The sequence below is a fragment of the Pogona vitticeps genome, chromosome 5 (assembly GCF_051106095.1).
Source record: "Pogona vitticeps strain Pit_001003342236 chromosome 5, PviZW2.1, whole genome shotgun sequence".
Taxonomy (NCBI): domain Eukaryota; kingdom Metazoa; phylum Chordata; class Lepidosauria; order Squamata; family Agamidae; genus Pogona; species Pogona vitticeps.
The window spans coordinates 120,462,960-120,472,595 of record NC_135787.1 but is presented as its reverse complement, the minus strand read 5'-3'; the positions used below and the strand labels follow the sequence as shown (position 1 = coordinate 120,472,595).

The 9,636-nt window shown below is 44.2% G+C and overlaps 1 long non-coding RNA gene across 1 annotated transcript; it reads left to right on the top strand.

The window, feature by feature from the left end:
- The first annotated feature begins 277 nt into the window (after nt 1-277).
- LOC144589534 (uncharacterized) lies at nt 278-7,622 on the top strand. Its single transcript, XR_013545698.1, has 2 exons — nt 278-1,065; nt 5,117-7,622. It is a non-coding gene; the product is annotated as an uncharacterized LOC144589534 (long non-coding RNA).
- Nucleotides 7,623-9,636: the final 2,014 nt, after the last annotated feature.

Here is a 9,636-nt window from a genome sequence, read left to right as displayed (position 1 = left end):
TTTAATTCAAAGTTTCTGACTGGGAGTACTCACCAGACACGAATTTCAAATCCAATGCCCCATAAACCTGAACTCCATTTGTTGGAATAAAGTGATACTAAATGTGATAGTAAAACTGAACATGCTCTCAGGAGGGGTGGAATGTACAGAAAAATCATGAAAATATCACCTTATTATGTGAACCATGAAGAACATAGTTGGGGAAAATATGAAAAACATCTGCACAGAACTTGGGATATTTAGGAGAATAAATGCTCTGCCTGAAAGAGCCTGATAGAAGTAAAAGTTTGACTTATTCAATTAAGGCAATTGCCTCATAAAAGATTGTTCTTACTTGAAAAAGAAAAACAAGTTGTTTGGTGTGTGTGTGTGTATTCAGAAGAGATTAGCCAGCCTTGTAAAAACAGGCTCCTCGACCCCCCCCTTTCTCCTTGCTTTTTCTTCTCTGTTCAAGGTCTCACGCTTTTCTGAGATAAGCATGGAATGTTGAGACAAAGGCCCAATTTAGGGAAAGTGAATTGTTCTGCGCATGTCTAAAATGTGTTTTCACTAATCCAATGAATTGTTGCTAACTAACTTAATGACCTCAAAGGCCCACCCCTCTCGCCCTGAGGGGACAGCTATAAGACTGTACCAATTCCTTTGTTCTTTGAAGAAATCCTAATCACCCACAATTAAGGTGAAATTGGTTTTTCTTCCCGCCAACTGCAGTGGCGTATTGTTTTTGTTTTTCCTTCTCATGTAAATAAAATGAACTTCAATAGAAAAGCCTTCGTGTCTCAGTCTTCTGTTTAAGGTAAATTGTTTGGCATAACAATTTGGGGGCTCGTCCGGGATGCTCTAAACGCCCCGATTGGGGCTGGATTTTGATCCAGTTGAGGTCAGGCAGAACAGGCGGTGGTGAAGTGAATCGGAAGGCGCCCCTGCCTTCTTTTAAGGCAGCCGCTTCCTTGCCGACGCTTTGGCTGCTTGGCATCAAGAACTCGGAAAGAGGCACGAACGCGAGAGTTTTTTTTTTAAGCCGGCCGGCCAACGAATCAATGAGCCAGCAGACCAACGGACCTGGTAAGTTGCAGTGGGAAACTCTGAAAGGGTTGGTTGTTGTTGTGTGAATGAAGAGTGAGTGTCCTTGCGGTTCCCAGAGGTGGCCGTTGAAGTAGTCCAGGACCCTGGGCCAAGGTGTGCGACTGTTGTCTGTACCCTCCTTGTGTCTGCGTCAGAGAGACCCCTTACTCTCTACGCAACCTCCCTATCCTTGTGTCTTTGTCTCCCGTGGGATGGGAATACAGACTTCCAAAAAGGGCCCGAGGGGGGGTCCAGAAGGTCCGGTGGGGACCATAGGAATTCCGAGGGGGACGCCCCGACTCCAGGCCCTTGTGGGGGTGGTAATGAGTTAGGAATTCCTGGCAACAGTGCGGTGGGCAAGCTGTTGCTGCATTGGGAGTCTGTAAAAAGGTACAGGAGTTTCAGACAGAGAAGGAAATGGTCCATGTGCTCTGAAGTTTAGACACAATTTGATATTCGTTCTAAAGGGCCAAAATTTGGCCCATCCGCCCCGTGTCCCTTATGTAGATTTTTGGATATGGTACCTAATCAAATTTGGAGAAGAAATAAAACTGGCAGTAAGTAGAGACTTGATACATTCCAAGTTACAAGGTGAGGAAATGACAAAATTGGAGTTTGTAAATTGAACTGCTCCACCTCAGTAAAAGAAAAGGAGGGGGATGGCGAAAATAAAGACGGGACGCTGTCCGAGGGACTAGTGACCCGCTCTAAGGCACAGCAGATAGAAGAGCAGGGAGTTAGTGCCCAGTATCCACTCAGAGAAGTCTCAGAGATGCTTTAGGGACTATGATTTACAAGCCCACAGAGCTGCTGCACATTTGTAAGCAGCTGGCCAGAGTCACATAGGAGACTCTCGCAAGGGCAAAATTGCCGCTCGAACAGAACAGGCGGCCGGGGAATCCCTTCCAGAAGTAACCCCTGGAGATTGGGATTTTCAGGATGAAAATATCAGAGGGCGAAGTGCAGAAATGAAAGAGTTCTTGTTGAAAGGGTTGGAGGCAACAGTCCCTAAGACTGTTAGCATGAAATTGGCTTTTTGGTCAACCGTAAGGAAAAGAATGAAAGTTCAGCTGAATTTCTGGAAAGGCTAAAACGCAATATGCGAAGGAACACTGGGCTGGACCCGGAAGATTCAGGAAATGAAAATATTCTGAGATTGGAATTTGTGTCAGGGTGTTACCCAGATATAAAGTCCAAGTTACAGAAAATGGATGACATGACAACCAAACCCATAGGACAGTTGCTAGCGAAAAGCTCAAAGGTGGTAGCAAGAAGAGAAAACAGGAGGAGTTTTTCTCTGCCCTACCCGCTCAGAAGAGAAGGGAATGAAGAAGCGGGGGGAAGAGAAAGGAGGGGCAAGGGGCCCTGACTGTGTTCACTTTTAAGGTGGCTCAGGAAATACTTAGATGAAGCTAGGCAAATAGAGAGAGAGTAAGGAAAGGAGGGAGTAATTGGAAATATTGTAAAGAAGGCAAGGAAAGTTGTTAATCAGGTAAAGAGTTTTGAGGGGAAATGGGAAAGGAAAGGCTAGAAAGGAGGGAAAATTAAGTGTGTATCAACAAGCGATGCAGCTAGAGGAGGAAGGAGATTCAGGAAAGGAGTCCTTAACAAAACTAATAGTGCATGCCAGCTCGGACAGCAGAACTGTTTGCTCTAAGCTGAGCACTACAGTTAGCTGAAAGGAAAAAGGATTAAAAAGAGAAGAAGGAACGTAACTTTCTCAAAGTTCAGGAAAAACACAGAGAATGTTATCCAAAAGTGTATATGAAATGGAATCCTCAGGAGGAGTCCTAAGAGAAATAGGAGCGAATGGAGAACAGGGAGTGAGAAAAAGCTCTTTTGGCTTGTTAAACTTACTGGGGTATAAAGGGTTAAGAGTAGGCACAGAGTTAAAAAAAAAAAAAAATCGCCTGGTGTTGAGGGAGGGAGATCCCGGCCAGCGTTAGGACTGTATAAACACATGCAGACTTTAGTGATTAACAGGGTAATTCTTTTCCATCTAAAGGGGCTGTAAAAGCCTACTGGAAAGCTAAGAAAAAGGGTTTTAGAAAAAGGGAAAATCACGCACACACACACAAAAGACACTAGGGGAATTGTTGACTATGGAATCCCACAGAAAAACATGCAGGAAAATGACAGATGCAGTATGTGGATTGATTGGCAGAAGTACGTGTTTAACTATGTTGGCGGTGATGCATGTATATAGAGAGTTTGGAGACAGGAGAAAGTGGGAGCTAAAAAGAAAAAGGGGGTTTTATTTTGCACCGGGAATGGTTTGCCTGTTTTACATAGGCACTTTCTGTGGGAATTCCTTAGAAGTCACTTTTGCATTCAGGGGTCACTACCAGTTCTAAGAGGTTAATATGTGTGGTATTTTTATTAAGAGTGAATTATCCAGAAGCCACAGAGGATCTAATCATTGGCATGGATGCCTTGCAAACTATGGGTTATGGTTTAATTCCTATAACAAACAACTACATCGAGCCTAAACCCGGAAATCGTTAGGAGAAAATATATTTCAGTTATAAGGTGAAGAATTTGAGAACAGGAGTAAATGCAACATAGGAACAAAGGAAGCGATTGTCCTGCATTCTTCACACCAGCATAGGACTATCCTTGGCGGTGGATGATGGTCAGTAGGCTGCTACAGATCGAGGCTATTCTCCTTGAAAAACTCGATCTAATACTGAGGGTTTATCAGAAACTGTCAGGAAGGAACTGTGTAATGAACATGATGGTATTGCCCTGACTGGTCTACAGATAAAGTTTAGGGAAAACTTACAGGAAGAGGCAATAGAGGGAACATGGAACCTGTACACTGACGGTTCCTCTAGAGTAGTGAATGGGAAAAGAATAACGGGATATGCAGTGGTAGAGAGGATGGGGGGGGGGGTTCGAAGTTGAATCTGGACCCCTTCCCCCGTCCATGTCAGCTTAGACAGCAGAATTATATGCCCTAAAAGAGCTTTAGAAATAAGCACAGGAAAATCTGTAAATATCTGGACAGACTCTAAGTATGCATGTGGAGTAGTCCACGTTTTTGGAAAAAAATTTGGAGTGAAAGAGGACTATTTACATCCCAGGGAAAGAATCTGGCCCACCATCAGTTGATACTGGACACCCTAGAAGCGTTGAGCCTCCAGTCCGAGGTAGCTATTATCCACATTCCAGGGCACCAGAAGGGAAACTCCCCGGAGGTAGTAGGAAACCGGCTGGCTGAAAGGCGGCAGGGAATCCCGCCCTCTTAGCAGCCCTTATTCCTACCAGTAAAGAGATCACTGCCCCTTTGGTGTATTCACAAAGGAGCTTGAATCGGCAGAGGAGCAGAGAGCTACAATGGTGAACGGCACACTAAAGTTGAGAGATGGAAGACAATGGCTGCCCGAGGGGGTGGTCAGGGAAGTCCTCAAGGTATTGCACGAGGGAGGACACTGGGGAGTTAAGGCTCTGGCCTCAGCCTTTCTGCAAAAATATACAGGGAAGAAAAGTGTGGTCACACGCCAACACCATTTTAGCCCACTGCATTCCTTGCCAGAGAGTAAATAAGAATAACCTGAGAAAAACAGAAATGGGAGGACGACTTCTGGCCATCCACCCCTTTGAACATTTGCAATGTGATTTTATTGATATGCCAAAGTCAGGACTTTGGAATCAGTGTTTGATAATAACTGATCAGCTCACTGGCTGGGTAAAAGCATACCCTACGGCTCGGGCAACGACAGGGACAGTTTGTAAAATCTTATTGGAACAAATTATTTGTAGATATGGGTTAATCCAATCAATGGTTAGCAACAGGGGTAAAAACTGAAAGGATGAACCAGACTTTGAAAGAGCAAATTAATAAGTTGATGCAATAAGCGCAGTTGCCCTGACCGAAGGGTTTGCCCCTAGCAGCTGCATAGCATTACAGGACTCTCGCCCTTTGAAGCCTGTGCAGAATGGAAATTTGGGATGTTAATACACAGAGAGTGAGCCTTAATTTAGATTTGTTCAAGGATGCCTTTATAAGAAAGTATTTGCTGGCCCTATTCTCTATTCTCTCCGATAACAGGGAGCGAGGCATCTCAGTGCAACGGACGCCATTGGAGGTAGCAGTGCATTCCTTCCACCCCGGGGATTGGGCTTATATCAAGGCATGGGAGAGTGAACCGCTCGCCCCAAGATGGCTTGGTCCGTTCCAGATACTGTTGACAACAGAGACTGTCATCCAAACTGAGAGCCAAGCGCGCAGTCGACCCTGAGGGACGGTGAAAAGTTGTGCCTGTGTCCAAGGATGGACTAAAAGACTATTTTTAAACGACATATGTAATGTCCATTAGTCGGTTAGCGCATAAGTATTGTCCTTTCTTTAGTGTGTATATAGAAGTAAGAAAAGTTAATAATCTGGTCCAAACTTGGAAGGTGAATTTAAAAGTAAACAGAAACAGGTAGGGGACTCTATTTCTTTAAAGGATATTCAATTGGTGATCAAGTAGTGTTGGAGGACGAGGGGACCACTGATTGGGAGGAGGAAAGGAAAATCTTTAACGGAGTTTTTACAGATTTGTGGGATTCTCGGTGGTAATGAGGATTGTCGGATTTCATTGTCCTGCCCAAGTTACCACTATTTGGGTAATTGCTGTCAGAGTAACGTCTATAACTCCCTATATAACAGGTAGAATTTGTCCCTGGTTTTCCTGTTCAATTAGTCGAACACCAAAAGGGGAGGTGGAAGAGTGGAAGGTACAAATACAAACCACTTCCTATTGGGACACTGAATACAAAGGGTTGGCCTGTGGTAACCAATTGATGGTACGCAAAGAGGTACGAGGTAAGGGCCGTGGAACTTTGTATACTAGCACTGAGTTGGCTTCAAGTCTAGAGTTCTGGCATAACCGAGATTGCAAGCAGTGCCCCCTCATTAAAATCAGAGATAGCAACATCTGCCCTGGATCAGAGTCAGACTCCGACTAGGTCATTTCCCCAGGAAAGTGATCTTTCTACTCTCATACTTTCACCTCCCGGCAGTTTACTCGGAGTATCAGGTGATATCTGAAACTTAAAGACCCCCTGATAGGATTGGATCCTTTTGAGCCTTACTGTTATTTGTATTGCCATTTTTGCCCTCACCATTGGAGTGCCAGAATAACTAAATTTGACGAAAACCCAGCTTTGAGGTGGTATGTGCTTAAGGTGAGATATCCTGAAGGGTTGTGGACTGAAGCTTGTAGGCTGTAAAAACGCCAATTGCAAGCTGTCCGTGGAGAATTCAATCTGATAGCTCGGCGCAGGCAGAGACCAATTTCCAAGGGATGACTCCGTTACGCATCTTCGGTGCACCACGAAACGTGTTGGAAGTGCAAAAACGCAAACCCCTGGTCAGTACCCAGTCCGGACGAAGAATGGAATTCCCACTACAAGCGAAGGTAAAGCCCACCCCTCTAATGTCTTGGAGAAATATTAGGCAATTGTTTATTGGCAGACCACGGGTTGATGGCAAATTAATGATAGTGTTAGGGCTCTTCTTGAGCCTTGTGCTACAAGCTACAGGATCCACCTGCCCCTGTGTAATAACGACAAGGCAGGGAAGCAGGGAACAGCAGACCTTAACCTATAAGTCTATCTTCAATTGTGTTGATAATATTACCTCCTGTGCATTTGGCAAGGTAGAGTACAAAATTTGTCAGCTCAAACTTGTTATGACCCTAGAGAAAACCCCGAGAGAATTTGGATTGAATTCCGTGTTACAGTAATTAGTAATGGAGGCTGGACTAGAATTAAATGTGGTGGAATAGGCTGAGTTCAGCACCACATGGTATGGAGAATAGCAGCAAGTGCAGTTTAGGAACTCACCTGTTCGTTCCTGTATGAAACTGTGTGAAGTGAGCCACCTGATCTACCACGCCCTGCAAGCCTCAGGAAGGTGCCTGTAAAGTTCGATTGTACCTGGGGCTCCTATGAAAATTGTAAGACACCTCAGGTTGGTTTGGGGGGGGGGGAAATTTTCAATGTGTGATACCTCTAACATGATAATTGTGAATAAGTCAAAAGAAATTATAAAAAGAAAAACGGGGGAATAATTGATAGAAGTAAAAGTTTGACTTATTCAATTAAGGCAATTGCCTCATAAAAGATTGTTCTTACTTGAAAAAGAAAAACAAGTTGTTTGGTGTGTGTGTGTGTATTCAGAAGAGATTAGCCAGCCTTGTAAAAACAGGCTCCTCGACCCCCCCCTTTCTCCTTGCTTTTTCTTCTCTGTTCAAGGTCTCACGCTTTTCTGAGATAAGCATGAAATGTTGAGACAAAGGCCCAATTTAGGGAAAGTGAATTGTTCTGCGCATGTCTAAAATGTGTTTTCACTAATCCAATGAATTGTTGCTAACTAACTTAATGACCTCAAAGGCCCACCCCTCTCGCCCTGAGGGGACAGCTATAAGACTGTACCAATTCCTTTGTTCTTTGAAGAAATCCTAATCACCCACAATTAAGGTGAAATTGGTTTTTCTTCCCGCCAACTGCAGTGGCGTATTGTTTTTGTTTTTCCTTCTCATGTAAATAAAATGAACTTCAATAGAAAAGCCTTCGTGTCTCAGTCTTCTGTTTAAGGTAAATTGTTTGGCATAACAAGCCCACTGTCAGACCTTTGTCACAACAGATGAAGTGTTTTTACACCTCTTCAAAGGGCAGGATCCCACTTCCCCGGTTTCAGCATGTAGTTACTTAAAATCAGACACAGCTGCTACAGTATGCAAGATCTGCAGGGCCATAAGTACAGCCTGTCTGTAACCGAAAACAGAAGTGTGTTGCCTGATTCTTTTTAATTTCCTTCCCACTAACAGCAAGTGTTGGCATCCAAAGTAATTTTCTGTAATGGACAAAAGTCCTGCCTGGGTTTGCAAACCTTCAGCAGCACGAATTGCTTCCCTTCCTGAGACAGATATTTCATTGCCCCCTGTTTGGGAAGGCAGGCTGCAACCAGAAGACAACTCTTTTTCCAAAGGACTTGAGCAGCCAACTGAAATAGCAAGTCATTTCACAAAACGTTTGTAAGTAATCTTCACAAACATCCACATCTATGTCCCAGGGGATCAACTGTATTAAATGCATGGGGCAGGCTGAATGGAAGTGCACCTGTTGCCAGTATTAATGGAGCCACATAGCTGCAGTCCTTTAAATCAAAGAACTAATGCCTCTTGGGAAAGCGTTTCACCGGGCAGAATATATGAAAGGCAAACCATTTTCGTTTTTCCTTTTTTCTAATTTCTTCTTGCCTCTCTCCTTACCTACGAATAGTGATCAAACTAACCGGAATATTATTATTATCTGCATCAGGTGTGCAGGCCTATAGTTGGTTCCCAAATACGCCTCCTCTTAGCAAACATTGGCTTTGGAACATGGGGTTTCCTCAGAAGTGAGGTGCAGATGGAAACAGTCAAATTCCCTCCCTTTGCCATCAGAGTTCCAATTCATTATCACTTCCTCCTATTCCTATTGATGCCATTTACATCTTTAAAAAAAAAAAAAATCCCAAATCCTTTCACACCTCAGATTCAAAAATACACTTTAAATCACATCAATTTGGATCCTGAATTGAACTATATTAAGAATTGATCATTTCTCAAGCCAGCGTTCTTGGGGCCAAATTAGACAAAACACCAGTCAAGCACTTAGTACTTGCCTGATTGGCATTTTGAAAATAAATCACTTGTAGAGAGGTGTGGGGATTGTAAGGTAAAGGTAAAGGTTCCCCTTGACAATCTTTTGTCCAGTCTGTAGGGGGCGGTGCTCATCCCCGTTTCCAAGCCGTAGAGCCAGCGCTTGTCCGAAGATAATCTTCTGTGGTCACATGGCCAGTGCGACTTAGACACGGAACGCTGTTACCTTCCCACCAAGGTGGTCCCTATTTATCTACTTGCATTTGCATGCTTTCGAACCGCTAGGTTGGCGGGAGCTGGGACAAGCAACGGGTGCTCACTCTGTTGCGTGGATTCGATCTTACAACTGCTGATCTTCTGACCCTGCAGCACAGGCTTCTGCAGTTTAGCCCGCAGCGCCACCACGTCCCCTGTGGGGATTGTAAGACCGCAGCAAATGGAAACGTTTTTTCCCAAAAGACAAGAACTTGGCATCTCAGGAATAGAGTTTTAAAGCAAGGTCAAAAAGAGGCTAAATTCTCTTTCTCACTTTACCTCTTTGAAGTCTTCTCACCTAAATTTCCTCACCAAGCTTTTACTAGTTCATAAATATGGGAGACAAAGCTCAGCACCATATAACTAGGATTACCGCATCTCGTGTTACTGCCCAAAGACTCATGAGACTGGTATGCTTCTCCAGATCTCTAGTGGACAGACAAATCCCAGAATGAGCAATGGTGGGGGACAAGGAAGGTTGTTTTGTGTGGTATGCCTGGCTGGTTAGCACTGCAAGGAGTTGCAGTCCAATGTCTGAAGGGCCACATGTTTCCTATCTCTGTAATATGTGACTCCCCATGCATACTTTGTGCTGTAGGTGAAACCACATGGAATGCAAGCCCTAATAGGAATGGTATTATTGCTTGTGGGACGTGGTGGCGCTGCGGGCTAAACCACAGAA